General features: G+C 42.3%; 1 pseudogene; it reads left to right on the top strand.

Moving 5' to 3' along the window:
* The first annotated feature begins 7,530 nt into the window (after positions 1 to 7,530).
* Positions 7,531 to 16,671, top strand: LOC115663419 (uncharacterized; annotated as a pseudogene).
* The last annotated feature ends 1,567 nt before the right edge of the window (positions 16,672 to 18,238 follow it).

The raw sequence follows: 18,238 nt of genomic DNA, 5'->3' as shown, positions 1-18,238 counted from the left end.
CGTCGTATTGATTTTTCTAAATAGACATACATTATCCGAACTTTATCAACTTACGCATAGGTAGTCAGGTAACTGGGTACAGGCACCAGGGTATGGTCCATGCCTTTGATGGACCCTAACCAGGGATTGGCCTCAATGGCGAAGGTGCCGACGACTTCGAGGTCCTGATCCCGGCCTCGATGGACCCGGGTGTTAGTGTCAAGGACCTGGGCTTAGGCACCAAGGTCCCTGGCCCTACCTTGATGGACACGAGCTCGGCTTTAATGGACCCGAGCGCAGGCGCCGAGGTTTCGAGCCTGGCCTTGATTGACCCGGGCAAGCACCAGCATCTTGAACCCAACCTCAATCGACCCAGGACTCAGGCAAGGGCGTCAGGCACTCGACTAGGGATGCCAAAGTCGCGGAATGGGCACCGAGGTCCCAAGGCCGACCTCGATGGACATGGGCCCAGGCGCCTGGGATCCGGGCACTAGCACTGGGATCATGGTTCCGGCCTTGATGGGCCTAGTCTCGGGCACGAGGTCTTGAGCCCTTGTGCTATAGACCTGAACTTGACCTCAATGAACCTAAGCTTGAGTGTTAGAAATCCGGGCACAAGTACCTGGGTCTAGGGCCTAGTCTGTCAAAGGATTTCCATCAATTTAGTTTAAAATTTGTTAAGGATTTAGTACAGTTTTGTAAATTGAGATATAGTATGGAGGAAAATTGTCCAAAAAGTCATGAAGTTATTGTACGGTGATCAATTTAGTTCTAAATCTTTTAATTGTGCCAATTTTATCCTAAATCTTTTGACGATTTTTCAATTTAATCATAAACCTTTCAATTATGCCAATTTAGTCTTAAAACTTTTGAGGACTTGCTAATATAGTCTTTAACCTTTTGATGATTTGCCAAGTTAGTAATTCCAGCTAATTTTGGGCGGAAATTGCTTACATAGCTTTTGATGAAGTGTCGACTGTCCTACGTGGCACGATCAACGCTGATGTGAACAATTTTTGCAATAAGGTTGAATGAGGGCCGCAACACCCTCGGCTGTGGCTAGCGAGGGTTGGCCAGCGACCTTGCCAACCTAGAGTTTGAAAAAAATAAGAAAGAAAAAAAAAGAGAAGAAAAAATAAAACAATAATAATAAATTCAAAATAAATTGTTCATGTCAGCACCGGCCGGCGTCCATGTCAGCAATTTTCGGCCAAAATTATGCGTAAGGACTAAATTAATAAATTGTCAAAATGTTTAAGACTAAATTATTACAATTGAAAGGTTTAAGACTAAATTGGCAAATCGTCAAAAGATTTAGGACTAAATTAGCAGAAATGAAAAGTTTAGGATTGAATTGGCCATCGTACAATAGGTTGAGTACTTTTTGTACAATTATCCCTATATTATGCTGAATAACATGCTTGTGTGAGATTGATAACATAGCTTGCTATTTAAAGTTCTAACCTAACAATACGTTCCAAGAAGTAATTCATGATCTTTTTCCCCAGAAGATCTACATATGAAATTCAATTGATATGATCAAGTGCATTGCAAAGTCTAGCAGGAATTCTGAGCACTTGCATGTAAGAGTTGGGGACCGATTCCATAACAGATTTGACGAGAATGATCCTACACGCCATTGATAGGAATTTGGACGTCCACCCAGTGAGTTTTGCCTTACCTTATCACTAATATAATCAAAATCCTTAGCTGAAGTAGAGCAACTTAAAGGGAATTCAAGGTACAAACCGAGATTGTCCGTTCTAGGAATGCCAAGGATCTATTCAAGACAAACTTGAGTGTCTTCTGAAGTATTCTTAGAGAAGAACAGTTTAGACTTATTGAGATTCACCTTTTTCCCAGAAATGCTGCAAAGAAAGATTAAGTAGCAACTTTGGACCTGCAGGTATTAGCATCAGCAATACCAGATAGAAACAAACATGGGAAGAAGCAGAAACATGAGAGTTGAGTTTAATAGGTTTCTAATTCCCGATATCGCGTTGCTCTTCAATCAAACCATTCAAGAACTCAAGATACGGAGAATAAAATTGTACAGAGAGAGAGGGTCTCCTTAATTGGCCAAGACCACGAAAAGGTTTGATCTCCTCCATCATACCACCATTTAGAAGAACAGAAAAGGATGATGTAGAAATGCAATTAATTATAAGGTTCACCCAGATTTCCATCCAAACCTCCATGAGCTCATCGGCGACCATGCCCCTTAAATTCTCATTTGGGCAGAAACAAGAGTTAACGCAAATAGTGCGGTTCATACCAGTCGGTCCCTTTTTCTTATGACTTCCGTGGCACCAACATCATCAGTTTCGCTTGTTAAGCTGAGATGAGATATGGATGTTGTTCCTCATATGAAGATTCTACAGTGGCAGATGTTAGGGTTTGATGCACCATTTTGGTTTGTCATTTTTTTTTTCACCAGTTTCATGTGCCTAAGGACGGGGTCCAAAAAAGTCGAGGCTCAGTCTGTCTGAAGACCCTCAAGACTTGGTCTCCTTATGCTCCTGAGCATGAACTTCACCTTGACACATCAGGGAAGATTCTTATATACCTGGAGGAGAAGAATATAACTCATTACAGTTGCAATGCTTGTGCTGCGGTAGCCGAGGATTCATGCTGTTGCTGCGACACTCATGATCTTCAATCCAAATCCAGACTTCATCCCAAATGTGCTCTAAAATTGACTCTCAGTTTGCAGCACAACATGCGATTGGCATCCCCTCGAATCAACATCTGGCAAAGATGATAGTGACTTGCAGTGCTGTAATGTATGCGAGAATGGAGAAGTCCAATGACTGGATTTGTTATAACGTGGCCTGCATTATCAAGCTCGTATTACATTTTTCAATCCCCGAGTTCCTTCTCCGTTCCGAAAACATTTGTATGAGAGTAAAAGGCAAGTAGTTGATTCTCAAGGTTCCGTCCGCGATCTGAATACATAACATGAGGTCCATAGATGACTTAGGCTCTGTTTGTTTCAAGGAAAATGTGATATTTCTGAAAAATATTTTTGAGGAAATCATTTTTCTGAAAAATGACAATATTTTTTGGTGTTTGGCTGAAACCTAAAAATGAACTGGAAAATATTTTCTACCATTCGATATGGAAAATCAGATTTGATTTTCCTCCGTGCACTCCTTTTAATAATTTTTTATTTTTATTTTCTTTTTAAAAAATCAAAATTTTAATTATTTTTTATCTTTCTCTTTTCCTTTTCTTTTTCTTTTTCTTTTTCTATTTTTTTTCCTTTTCCATTCTTCTTCAGTCGGTCGCCAGCCACGGCGATCAACCGCAGGCTAGCTCGAGCCTCACCATAGGCTGACAAGGCTAGAGCTTGCCAAAGGTTAGTGAGGCTCAAGCCTCACCACAAGTCGGCGAGGCTCAAGCTCGCCCGTGGCCAGTCACCGACAGTAGCCATGGCCAAGGACCGGCCGAAGAAGAAGAAGGAAGAAGAAAAAGAAAGAAAAGAAATAAAAATAAAAATAATTAAAAATTCAATTTTTTAAAGAAGTAAATAAAAAATAAAAATAATTAAAAGGAATGCACGGGGGAGAACCTACTTGGTCTGGGTGAAAGAAAGAAGAGGGAAAGAGGAAATCATTTTTTTCGAAGGTTTTTTTTTTCCATTGACGGAAAATATTTTCTTTGATTCATTTATTTTCTGTGAACTAAATGCTGAAAAATCCAGAAAACATTTTCCTGAAAGTTGTTTTCCACAAAACGAACGATCATTATTGAAAGCTACTGAACTCCATGTGCCTATCCAATCGTTAGGGACTAATTGCAATCTCCCGTGGCTCATATAATTGATTCTCAAAAGCTTGAAGCAAACAATATCTACGAGTTGTGGCTCCAAGAACACGTGATGACAGACAAAAGCTCAGGTCTCTCAGCTTTAGGTTCTATTTGCCAATTCTATACTTTCATCGGCAGTACAGTTTGTATTGCACAAATTCAAAAATTAACACATTTCCTTTTTGTGCTTCCCATGTTTGTATGCGTATCATATCGGCCGAAACCTCGTGCATGCTTAGTATCCACATTCAGGAAAATTGTCCAAAAAGTCTTAAACATATTGCATTTTTGTCAATTTAGTCTTAAACCTTTCAATTTTACCAATTGAGTCATAATCATTTTCACATTAAGCCAATTAGTCCAATCGGCCAATTTTAACCGGACATTGACAATTGTTAGTAATATTTTAATTTTTTTAATTTTTCTCTTTTTCTTTCTTTCTTTCCCTCTTGTTATGGCGAGGGTCACAGGACTGCGAAGTTTAGGGTTTCATCTGGGAGCTACACTGCTAAAAATTCGTGAAAAAAAAGGGCAATTTTTTTGTGCCGAGAAACGGTCGAGAGATAGTAGTGGGTTGATCGTGAATATATGGACCAGAAAAATTTATTTGTCTCTGCCATGCGATTTTGGGTTGGCCACACATGGTTCAAGTTGGTCGTTTCGACATGTTTGTTCTTTCTAGGATTATATTATGCGGATTGGTTCGATGGGATTCAGGGGGCGCATGAGAATCTTTTTGGGCCCGCCCCCCTCCACTCGTGCCAAAGCACGTTTTACTAGCTCGATAGACAGTGTCGGGACTCGGGCGGAACCATATATTTTAAGGGGATCGGCTAGAATTATTGCATCCGTCCATACACAAACGACGGAATTCTAATGTCTGGTTTACAAGTCACCTGCCGCGATGCCATTATAGTACGAAACAAGTACAAGATGTTTATGATTAAGGTGCTTTCCTATTCCCAGACAGAACAGATCACATGATGCACGCTGGTTCGATTATATATATATATATATATATATATATATATATATATATATGCAGGAAAGAAAGCTGGTAACGATTACCGATCAGCTCAAATTGAATGATCCGATTTACAATAACCGTGTGTAAAGAAAAAATTAATCAGCGAGAAATGTTTTCGTCGTCAACAACAATCCATGGTTAAGTATATTTGTTGATGAGGAAAATGTCATTCTTTCGTTCATTTTTGTGAGCAATACGAGCGCTCATTTCTATGGAAGTATTTTCCAAATCGCTAAATAAGCATGTACCTTGCATTCTTCTTACCCTGAGCAGGGACTATCAAGGCAATCTTTCATGAACTTGATTAGATCAAGGCATGCATTTATGTTCATTTCTACTGTCGCTAAATTCACATCTCACTTGCCGGGCGGTCGTTCTCAGCCTTGAATTTGATGTTGTTGAGTTGAGGAAAGTCAATAACTCTTTTTAGAAACTAGAATCTTAATTGGTGTGATTACTGACTTTTATCCGATTATATTTTCAATGACTTTTGCGTTACCGACTCTTATTTGAGATAGCTACTTGGGAAGCGGTTTGCCTCAGTGGCCACCCTTCCTATTTGGAAAAAGGGAGATGGGGTGTTCGATTCCTCACCTTCTCAGGAAGAGTTAGTGGTGGAGACGTGTAGTTTTAGATGTGGGTTTCGACTCCCACACCGTGCAAGAGGCAAGGCAAAAGTCTGAGAGTAAGCTGAGAGTTAGAATGGGACAGACCAAAAAAAAAAAGAATGTAGCTACTGATATTTATTTGGTTCTTTTAGAATCAATTTGTTTTCCGGAAAATGGAATCCTACGGGCGACCTCCATTAATGGAGGTTCACACCAGCGATTGAGGTGTGCAACCTCACATTTGAGGTCATGCGACTCAGATCTAAGGTCGCACGACTCAATGCCCCTGACCGTGTTGCCGAAATCAACACGTGAGATGCATGTGCTCTCCGATCGGCAAAGATTTGGCCGGTCAACAAGCTAGGCTCTTATTTGAGACTAAGTAAGTCACTTCAAGCCCTTATTTAAAACAAGTTCCACTTTAAACCCTCTTTTGAGAAGATGAGGGTACTTCGAGCTCCTATTTGGAATTTTCCTACTTTTATATAACTTTCTTAGAAACGCTTTAAATTCATCAACTATTACTTGAAATTACTGATCCCTCTTTGTTGACTTTATAAACTTTATTCCTGATTAAGTAACCCAACTAAAAAGTTGGTAACTAACTCAAATGAGATTTGGTTATCCGAAACTAGTTGATAACTAAATGAGAGAAAAGTTGATATTTTACTTGAATTATATTATAATCAAGAAAGCTAAATAAGAGTGGATCAAAGACAAGAAAAGTTGGTAATAAAAAGAAAAATAAACTTAATAATAAATTCATATAATTACTCAAAACTAATTCGTAATTTCATGAAGCAAAAATTGGCAAGTAACTCTAGTTAAGGTTTGTAATTTCTAAAAGAATTGATAAAATTAAGACGTTACTAACAAATGTAAATAAAAATTTGCAAATGGCAACAAAACTAGGAAAATTGAAAAATAAATCAAATTAATATTATCGATAATTAACTCAAATAAAGTTGGTGAGTCATGCTAATTTATATTAGTAATCTCTAAAGAGGGTTAGTAAATATAAGGGGTTCTAACTAACAAATAAAAATCAATAACTCAAAGAAAATAAAGTAAAAAAAACATAAATGTTGATGAGTAACTATGTACCCAAAAGCTAGCTAGTTGATATTTAATTTAACAAAAGTTGATAAATCACTCTAACTTTGATTGATAGATTCATATAAGAGATTGTAAATGCAAAGCATTGGTAAATTATAAAAAAAAAATTTGGTAACATAATACAAAATTGATAATTCGCAACTATCATAAAATGGTGGTAATTTCATAAAATTGTTGGTAATTTACCAATGATTATCTGGATGAGAAGTACCTGTCATTGTTTTTTTACTGACAGTTTTTTAACACTTACTAGCATTTGTTTAAATTTACCAGCAAGGAAAAAATCCGTTTTTCTTCTGCACAATTTCCAAATCAGAACTGATATTGTTAAAAACTAGTAGAGTTCGCATTGAGTCCACACAAAAATACAAATTCTTCACATATCATAAACACTGCTATTGATTTTGTCCCTCGTATCCCCGTTAGTCTATATATGATATTTTTATCCTAAATCTACAATTAAAAAAAAAAGAAAAAAAATCTTATACTCATGTCATATGAAACGAAGAAAATTAGATTAATGTGAGTATTTGAATAAATTATCATTGCCATCAATAGAGATGATTCTTTTACACCAACACTATTTTTCTGATCATGACAAGTATAAAAATAAATTCAATTATTGAAACTAATCTATTCTTCATATATTTTGAGATTAACTGTGCTTGCATAATAATTATTGCGCTATCACTGAGAGTATAAATTCAATGTAGTATTTATGCGATTGAGTTATCGACTATATGTCCACAAATATATTTCCTCCATCAACATGAACACCTAAGAAATGAAACTCTATGTCTCATACCAGTAACAAATATATGGCTTATGATCAAATTATTAGTAAATCGAAAGCAGGTACAAAAATAAACTAAAATATGTACATGGGTCAGTAAATATCTTAACCCTTCAAAATATTATTTTACAAACTTCTTACTAGTGATAAGGATCCCATTGTAATATTTTTTTTCATTTCGATCTTTGATCTTTAGCTCAGTCCCAGTAGCAAGCACGCAGTCCTCCAAAAGATACTATAAATGTCTCAACAAACACAAACTCTAGCTCACTAGAAAACCTCAATCCTCCGACGGGATACCCAACTATGGCCTCCACAGCGCCACCACAATCTCTCTCTCCTCCTGCCACCGAGGACCTCCAAGCCCTTCTCGACGCCTCGCGGCCCTTCCTGCGTGGCGAGCTCGAGGTCGTCGACCCACACCTCCCCTCCCTTGTGGCCACCCTCCGCTCATTCGGTGCCGGGGAGTGCTGGCACAAGAACGCCAGCTTCCTCGAGCACCTGGTCGACATTTACCGTATCCTTCGCCTCTGGCGGGCCCCTGACGCCGTCTGCCTCTGCGGGCTCTACCACTCCGCCAACTCCAACTCCTCCGTCAACCTTTCCATCTTCAACCCCAACACCGGCCGTGACGTAGTCCGCAGCCATGTCGGCAATGCTGCCGAGCACCTCATCCACCTCTACTGCATCGTCCCGAGGCTGACCCTTATCCACGATGACCTGCTCTTCCACTACGACGACTCGGAGCTCGTCGAGCACCTGAAGCTCTCAGAGATTGTTAAGAAATGATTCAAAGCTGAGTTCCTTGCTTTTAGGAGGCAGTTAGCTAGTTACGTAGTCAACAATAAATCAGATTGTTAGCAGATTCTTAGGAGCCATATCTGGCTTAGTTGCTGATTTTACGTTTTGTGAATTCTATTTATTGCTATTTTGTATTCTCAAAAAGTGCGCTGAATAAAAGTCCTCCACTTTCATAATCTCCTCTGTTTTACGTATTGTTTCTGTCGTGTGAGCTTGATTTGTATTAAGTGATCTTCTTATTGATCCAACATTGTGGTATCAGAGCCAGGTTGAAGGTCTCTACTGCAAATCAACATGGCAGCAAATGGATCTAACTCGCAGCAATCGATGATACCCATTTTCAAGGGTGAAAACTATGAGTTTTGGAGTATTAAGATGAAGACTCTCTTTAGGTCTCAAGACCTATGGGAGATTGTGGAAGATGGTGTGCCAAAGAATGAAGAAGAGGGCAGAATGCGGGAGCTGAAAAAAAGAGATGCCAAAGCTCTTTTTTTTATCCAACAGGGGCTGCATGAAACTGTCTTCTCTAGAGTTTCAGCCGCGGAAACAGCAAAAGAAGCATGGGAAGCTTTGAGAAATGAGTTTCAGGGGACAACCAAGGTCAAGGCAGTGAAGCTGCAAACCTTGAGGAGAAATTTTGAGACATTGCAGATGAATGGTGGAGAGTCCATTCAAGATTTCTTTTCAAGAGGCATGACAGTGGTAAATCAAATGAGATCGTATGGAGAAGAGATCTCAGATGAAACCATTGTTTGCAAAATACTCAGAAGCTTGACAACAAGATTTGATCATGTAGTGGCAGCAATTGAGGAATCAAAAGACTTAACAACCATGTCTGTCGATGCCTTGATGGGTTCTCTTCTTGCTCATGAAGATAGAATCAACAGAGCTGGAGAGAGAATTGATGAAAGGGCGTTCCAAGCTAACTACAATTCAAGAGGAAATTGGAGAGGATCAGGAAGCTCAGGGAGAGGAAATGGAAGAAGTGGGACGCGAGGCAGAGGCAGAGGCAAAAACGCACAACAAGAAACGAGAAGATGCTTCAATTGTAACAGAGTGGGACATCTTGCAAAAGATTGCAAGGTTAAGGTTAACCAGGCAGAATTTGCTGATGCTGAGGAACAAGAAGAGGAGGAAGAAGAGTGTTACCTGTTTATGGCACATGAGGAGACAACACAGAACAAGAGGTCCATTTGGTTTGTGGACAGTGGTTGCTCCAATCACATGACCGGAGTGAAAGAAATGTTCAAGGACTTGGATGAGTCTCAGAAACGAATGATCAGTCTTGGGAACAACTACAAAATTCAGGTGGAGGGAAAAGGCACAATACTTATCAAGACACATCAAGGAAGAAGCAAGCTGATCAGGGATGTCTTGTACGCACCTCAATTGGCTCACAACCTGTTGAGTGTAGGCCAATTGCTGAAGTCAGGATTTATAGTTCTCTTTGACAACAACACTTGCACCATTAGAGACAAAGAAGGAGGACAACTGGTGGCTCGAGTAGCAATGACAGAAAATCTTATGTTTCCTTTTGAGGTTACAGCAGTAGAAGAGCTCAGTATGGTAGCAATCAATTCCTCAGAACTATGGCACATGAGATACGGCCACCTGAATTATAGGAGTATGAAGGAGCTGTCAATAGATGAAATGGTCAGTGGGATGCCAACGATAGGTGACAAATACAAGCAGTGCGAGGAATGTATTTTTGCAAAACACAGCAAGAAATCCTTTCCAAAAGAAGAAGCCTGGAGAGCCACCGACGTATTGGAGCTGGTGCACATGGATCTTTGTGGACCAATGAGTACAACCTCATTGGGTGGAAGTAAGTATTTCATGATGTTGATTGATGATTTTAGTAGAATGAGTTGGGTTTTCTGCCTCAAAGTTAAGTCTGAAGCGGTTGAAACATTTAAGAAGTTTAAAGCTTTTGTTGAGAAGCAAAGTGGGAAAAATATCAAAGGGATAAGATCAGATAGGGGAGGTGAATTTCTTTCCACAGAATTCAATCATTTTTGTGAAGAAGCAGGCATAAAGAGGCAACTTACAGCACCTTATACACCAGAACAAAATGGTGTGGTGGAGAGGAAAAATAGAACAGTGGTGGAGATGGCCAGGGCCTTGCTGAAATCGAGAGACATGCCTAATCTCTTTTGGGCAGAGGCAGTTCACGTTGCTGTCTACATTCTCAACGTATCCCCAACCAAGGCAGTGACAAAGAAGACCCCATTTGAAATGTGGTATGGCTTTAAACCTACTGTTAGTCATTTGAGAATTTTTGGATGTGTGGCATATGCTATGAAAAATCAGCAGGATAGAAAGAAGTTGGATGAAAAATCAGAAAAGTATGTGTTCATTGGGTATTGTACAGAAAGTAAAGCATACCGATTGTACAATCCTGTAACTAAAAAAGTGTTCATTAGTAGAAATGTGAAGTTCAATGAGGAGGAAGGATGGAATTGGAAAGGAAAGGAGAAGAGGGAAGTGATACACCTGATGGATGAAGAAGGTACCGAAAATGAGGAGCATGAAACTCGGTCAGAAAGTGCACATGCACACAGCAGCGTAGGTGCAGGTGGATCTTCAATAAGCTCGGATACAACGAGTTCAGATGAAACACCACCAAGGAGGATGACCACAAGAAGCTCAAGAAGAATCGAAGAAGCAGCAACTTCCAGTTCAGAAGAGACACCTCCACAAAAGGTGCGCTCCTTGAGGGAAATCTTTGAGTCTTGCACATTTGCTGTCACGCCCCGAACCCCGCGGGCGCACGACATCCCGCTATGGTCGTTATGATGCGACGACCCAGGACTCGTCCCCGACCCTTTTTTTTTTATCTTTGAATTACGCAAGCGGAAACGATAACCAACACAACAATCCCCAGACAATAATTAAATCAGGGATAGCAGAGGAAAACCAGACATAACAAAAGCCATTTTAATATTCTCTTGATTAACCCATGGGAACATACTTACAGGCCCACTCCGGGCGTTTTCACAAAAGCCAGCAAAAGACAAAGGTTAGGGTTAATCTACTCCATCCAAAAGATCAGCTTCCAGGCCTAACCCTCAAGGACCAACCAAAAACCGCGGTACTCCACACCGCATAAGAAGCAACGACAAGCTAAGGTCCTGAAAAAGGTTTAACAACAACAAATGAGATAAAATCTCAATAAGTTAACGGCCTAAGCCCCGCTTAGGAGGCCAACTCGCACGGGGGTCCCTAACCAGGCAACACAGCATCAACAGCACATTATTAAACAACCGCAGGCATCCTTACCTCGCCTTGGTACACACGTTGATGAAATGCATATGTCGCAAACTCGAAGCATCTAAATCAATTACTCATGCATCAATGCATCACAAGCGGGCGTGTCCCGATTATAAGATAGAATCCACTTGGGCACGTCCCATACCATGCCTAGCAGTTTCTACCACATAATCAGGCACTATGTATCACACGTATTCCAGTTATTACGCCCCCTCGGGACCACCGCACATCAAGCGATACGCAGCAAGATGGCGGTCTACCGGTAAAAACCGGGCTCCGTCCCGCCCCGTCGGGCACGGCTACGTCAAACGATACACAGGATGACGGCATTCCAATACGGCAACATCAAACGATACACAGTAAGATGGTATCCCGTAAGGAGCATCAAGTACGGCCTCGGGCCGCGACAAGGCATCCGGGGTATCGGCACTCCAGATTATCCCCAGGCATCCGATAAATCGGGCAACGTCAAGCGATACACAGCAAGACGGCTTTAACGTGTGACCATACGAGCACACAAGCATACCGGCCAATTATTATCTTTTCAATTAGCCCATGCGTCCATGAATAGTGCTCACACAATGCCGCATAACAAACCAAGTGGTCACACATGCAAACAGTCATTCAATTCTTGCAAGCTTCGATGCTAAACATGTTTATCAATCACAAAGCATCACTACCAATTACTTGGCATGACAATAAAAATAATTTAATGCCAAAAACTCGTAAACTTTCTTAAAAACTTCCGATCAAAACAGTTTATCATAAATTCAATTTAATTTCAAAAATCCCATAAATACTTTCTCGAATCAAAATCATTTAAACCGTTTTCCAAATACGCCAACTTATACGGCGAAATCCAACATTGGCATCACAATTAACGTTAGAAAATTTTCCGAAAATAATACTATTTAATTTTCGGAAATTAATTATTTAATAATAAAAATAATAATATTTAATTCGGAATTAATTTATTAACTAATAAAATAATATTTAAATTCCGAAAATAATAACATTTCATATAATAATCAATAACAATAAACTAATCAATAACTTATACCCTAAACACAATTAATTAACCACTAACCCACAATTAACACAAACTAACCATAAATTAAACTACCCTAAGCAAGTTTAACACCCTAAACACGGGATTAGGGGTTAACTTACTCGGCTAACGCCGGCGATGACGCGAGGACGACGGCGGCGAGGGCGGTCCGCGGTGGTTCCGGTTCGGACTTGGCGGCCGGCGGACAAGGGTGAACGGCGAAGGAATAGCCGCCGTGGGGCGATCCAGCCGCGGCTTGGGTCGTTCCGGGGAAGTCGGGCGGCTGGTGGCGGTGTCCCGTAGGCCGGGACGGAGGCGGCGACGTCCGGGACGGTGGCGGCGAGCGGCGGAGATGGACAACGGGGCGGCTCCGGCAATGAGTGGGGCTGAGGCGAGGCGAGCTCGGCCGAGGGGGAGTCGGGATGGCGGTCGGAGGCGGCACGGTGGCGATTAGGACGGGCCGGGGTGGCGTGACGGCGGAGCGGCGAGCGGTGGGCGAGGCGGCGACGCGCGGCGGAGCCGGGTGGCACATGGCTCGGGCGGGCCGACGGACAGCGTTGCTCGCGCGCCGCGCGGGCAAGCCGTCGGCAAGTGCGGTCGCGGCAACGGACGGCGGCACGGCTCGTTCGGGGTGACGGCAGCACGAGGCGACGGCGGGCGGTGGCTGGGCTGGTCCCGGCGAGAAGGGCTAGTCGGCGGCAGCAAAAATGAAGAAGCAGAAGCAGTAGCCGACGGGAAGCAGAACCAAGGGAGAAGCAAGACCAGCGAAGGAGAAGAAGAAGGGAAAAAGAAAAAGAAGAAGAAAAGGGGAAATGATGGGGCTAGTGAGGTAGGTGGGGGGTTTGGTGGTCAGACACGCAAAGGGGAGGGGATCGGCGGAAAAGAGGGGGGGGAGAGAGAGAGAGAGTGAGAATGGTCAAATCGCACTCAAGTGCGATCCGACGGCCACGATTCAAATCCAAAAACGATCCGACGGTCCCCGAAAAATCCTAATTAATATTTTTAGGATTTGGCCAAAAGGGTGTTAATAAAAACACACTGCGAGGGTGGTCTACCAAATCCAAATTCGCACCCGGTCAAAAATTCACTTTTCACGTATCCCAGGTAATATCGAGATTGGCCACACTAATATCGACACCGTCCAATTAAATTCGTTCCGGAATTCCGAGAAATTCGACACCAAAGTTTGGGCTCTAAATAACGGCCAAATTCGATCGAATGCGATTCTAGCGAAATCTCAATTTTAAAAACGATAACCGGGAGTGATCAGTTCCCGGGCGAGATTTTTACTATAAGCACACTGACGAATTACACGTTTTATAAATCCCAAAAATGGGTCGAAATTCGGAATGTCACATTTGCTCTCTTTACAGCTGATCCGGGCTCTTATGAAGATGCAGTTGGTATAAAAGAATGGGAAGATGCAACGAAGGAAGAGTTAGAAGCTATTGAGAGGAATCACACATGGGAACTTACGGATTTGCCACAAGGAAAACAACCAATTGGGTTAAAGTGGATTTTCAAGACAAAGTTTCATGCGGATGGGAGAATTCATAAGCACAAGGCAAGGTTGGTGGCCAAAGGGTACTCACAGATCCCAGGTGTAGATGTAGAGGAGAAGTTTTCACCTGTAGCCAGATTTGAAACAGTAAGATTAGTCCTGGCGTTAGCAGCTCATATGAGATGGAAGGTGTATCAGTTTGATGTCAAATATGCCTTTCTTAATGGTGAGTTAATGGAAGAGGTATTTGTCACACAACCTGAAGGATTTGTTGTGAAGGAAAAGAAGGACAAAGTGTACAAGCTTCACAAGGCTCTATATGGTTTAAAACAGGCACCAAGAGCATGGTACCTGAAAATCCATGAATATTTCATGGAGTGTGGCTTTGTGAGAAGTTGCAGCGAACCAACGTTGTATGTGAAGAGAAATGGAGTCAAAGATCTGTTGGTGGTGTGTATTTATGTGGATGATATGGTATATTGTGGGTCAAATGCTACTGCAATTTCAGACTTTAAGCAAGCAATGAAGAGTATATTTGAGATGACGGATCTAGGCCTTCTTCATTATTTTTTGAGAATTGAAGTTCAGCAAATGGAAGGTGGCATATTCATAACCCAGAGAAAGTATGCAAAAGATATGCTCAACAAATTCAACATGAGCAACTGCAAATGGTCTACAACCCCTATGAATATGAACGAGAAGTTGCAGATGGAGGATGGTTCACCAGCAGCTGATGGAAGCATGTTTAGGAGTCTTGTAGGAGGGCTTACTTATCTAACTCGTACTAGGCCAGATATAGCCTTTCCTGTAGGTGTTGTATCGAGATTCATGCATAATCCTTCACAACATCACTTAGGAGCAGTAAAGAGGATTCTTAAGTATGTTGCTGGCACCACTGATCTTGGAATTTTATACAAGCAAGGGTATGAATTGAAGTTGCTGGGGTATACAGACAGTGATTGGGCTGGATGCGTTGAAGATAGAAGAAGCACATCCGGTTACTGCTTCACCTTGGGCTCAGGAGCAGTAGCATGGAGTTCTAAGAAGCAAACAACAGTTGCCTTGTCCACTTGTGAAGCTGAATATATAGCTGGAGCAGGAGCAGCTTGTGAGGCAATTTGGTTGAGGAAGGTCTTGAGTGAGCTGGGTCAGGAACAAGTAGAGGCCACTGTTATAAAGTGTGATAGTGCTTCAGCCATAGCTTTGAGTCGAAATCCAGTCTTCCATGGTCGATCCAAGCACATAGAGATTAAGCATCATTTTTTGAGGGAGCTGGTAGCTAGAGATGAAGTTAAGCTGGATTTTTGTGGGACAGAAGAACAGGTAGCTGATGTGTTAACTAAAGCTTTATCATGTGGGAGGTTTGAAGAACTTAGAAGTCAACTTGGTTTAACCAACTTTGAATCAAGGGGGGATGTTAAGAAATGATTCAAAGCTGAGTTCCTTGCTTTTAGGAGGCAGTTAGCTAGTTACGTAGTCAACAATAAATCAGATTGTTAGCAGATTCTTAGGAGCCATATCTGGCTTAGTTGCTGATTTTACGTTTTGTGAATTCTATTTATTGCTATTTTGTATTCTCAAAAAGTGCGCTGAATAAAAGTCCTCCACTTTCATAATCTCCTCTGTTTTACGTATTGTTTCTGTCGTGTGAGCTTGATTTGTATTAAGTGATCTTCTTATTGATCCAACAAAGATGACCCTCCGGAACGCCAAGGAGAATGGAGCATTCAAAGGCGACGAGGCATGGCGGAAGAGGGTCCAGTCGCTGTTGCCAGCCAAGGGGATAAAGGTGAAGCACAGGAAGACCGGAGAGGACGTGCTCATCTCGAGGAGGGTGGTCGCCGTTTTCTTGATGATGGCCATGGCCGATTTCAGCGACCAGTATTTTGGGTTTCAGGTAACGGTTATCATGTCATGGTACTCGGATCTGTTATTCGTTACAGTTGCTGTTGAGAAATATTACTACTATAAACAAATGAGCCAATCGGTTATTTCGAGTTTCTCTGTGTAAATTCTCACCTCGTTCGAGTCTTCTTGTGGTGAGAAACTGACACCATTTACTTTTCAGGACATGCTGTTCGAGAACAGCGACGGGCGATTGGAGTTTACCGGGAACAATTTCTGGGCATTGTGGCCCAGGGCGGGAAGCCCGGGCTCTGGATGAACTCACTATCGAGGATAGGCGCAGTCTACGTGCTCGTAGCGTGAGAGGAAGAGATCTTCATGCTCGAGAAGAAGAGCAAAAGCAATGCCGACTACAAGCCGCTATCAGAAGAGCGGGACGAGGACATCGAGCTGTTGGTGCCGCCGGTGTTCGACTCCTGCACGCGGGTCCTCGGCACAAGGGACCAGATTGAGGCAAGGGACAAGTACTGGGAAGCGGTGTGTGACATGAGCAAGTTTGGAGGAGCTGAGCGTTACGGCGCGGTGGAGTGCAGTCTAAGGGAAAGCATCGAGAAGAACCCGTTCGTTGGGGACCCGCGGGTGGTGCTGGGGCAGCTATGTCTGGGGATTGGGCGGTACGAGGAGGCGGAGAGGGAGGCCGAGGCCGGGCTGAGGCTGCTGCTGGAGTGGGGGAGTCCCTGGGACAAGAGGATGTCCTGGGAAGCGTGGGTGGCCTAGGCTAGGGCCTTGCTCATGAAGGCCAGAGAGAGGTCTTGGCCTGACACTGCTCGGGGGATTCACAATTTGGGGCTTGTGTGGCGATTTGATTAGGTGGTGTTGACACCTGAAATTAATTAAGGTTATCGACGCTTAGGATAGATGAATAAAACGACAAGAGATGACGTCGCCTGTACTAAAATGACAGCTGGTAAGTACTGGCAGTCATAAGCGGGAAATTTGAAATTCAGATGAAAGAGGACCAAAAGTGCTGAAGGCATTTTCATCGAGGATGTCGACAAGGAGAAGAACGAATGCCAAGCTAGGAAAGATTCGATGAAGGCCTTTGCTCCAGAAAAGCAGGTGTCAAATCAGGAAAAAACCAGACTAAAGTGCCAAAGGTATTTTTCATCGAGGACATCGATGAAAAGGATGATGGGTGTCAAGTCAGAAAAGCTCGACGAAGGTCCCTATTTCCGAAGGACAGGTGTCAGATGTAAAAAAGCTTGATGACGGTTACCGTCCCGAAGGACAGGTGTCAAACGGAGAAAAGTTCGATGATGGTTACCATCCTAGAGGACAGGTGTCAAACGGAGGAAAGCTCGATGACGGTTATCACCCCGAAAAACAGGTGTCAAACGAAGAAAAGCTCGATGACGGTTACTGTCCCGAAGGACAGGTGTCAAACGGAGAAAAGTTCGATGACGGCTACCGTCCCGAAGGACAGGTGTCAAACGGAGAAAAGCTCGATAACGATTACCATCTCAAAGGACATATGACAAATAAAGAAAAGTTCGATGACGGTTGTTGTTCCAGAGAACAAATAAGCTCGATAACGGTTATCATCTCAAAGGACGTATGACAAATAAAGAAAAGTTCGATGACGGTTGTCGCCTTAGAGAACAAATGGGCTCGATGACGGTTGTTGTTCCAGAGAACAAATAGGCTCGATGATGGTTATCATTTCAAAAGATAAAAGGGGTTCGGTGACAGTTATCATACTAAAGACAGCTGTCAACACAGAGAAAGCTCAAGAGCGGTTATTGCTTCGTACAAAAGATAAGATAGATAAAGTTGATAAACAGGTGTCATTAAGTGAACGGTGAAGATGAAATCAACGATGGGTATCGGATACAACACCAAGAACGGTTACCAAGTTTGCGTTATAAATAGCGACTGATTATCGACAGAAAGACCCTCCCGCACACATGAATAAAACAAATGTCTTTTATCCTTACTTTCCAGTTTCGCACTGTCAGTTTCCATAGCTATAGTCCTTACTTTTCAGTTTCGCACTTTCAGTTTCCATAGTTGTAGTTGTTTAGGTCCTTATGAACTTTGGACGCCGCCAGTAATTGGATGCTTTCGTCTGAATATTCTGTAAAAATCAAGTTTTTTATTCATGCCTGGATTGCTCTTGTCCGGAATTGGATCTAGAACCCAGTCTCCTTTCATTAAGAGCCGAAGAACGACTTTCGGTTAATTATATTTTGTCGCGAGAATATTTCCGACGAAACAGGTGGTGATGGGGTTTGATTCGACACGAATAACGTTAGGACGAGATATGAAGAAAGCTTTATGTGTCCGTGTGTGTGTTTGTATTATTTGTGAGGATCGTGAGTCGTGCCGTTTCTAATACATCGATGAATAAATGGTGTAGCGTAATATGGATAGTTCATATCTT

This window comes from Syzygium oleosum, unplaced genomic scaffold (genome assembly GCF_021117445.2).
Source record: "Syzygium oleosum isolate NSW1041296 unplaced genomic scaffold, Sole_v2.1 Sole_v2.02, whole genome shotgun sequence".
Classification (NCBI taxonomy): Eukaryota; Viridiplantae; Streptophyta; class Magnoliopsida; order Myrtales; family Myrtaceae; genus Syzygium; species Syzygium oleosum.
Note: the sequence above shows the minus strand (reverse complement) of the source record. Positions and strands in the feature narration are given on the sequence as shown.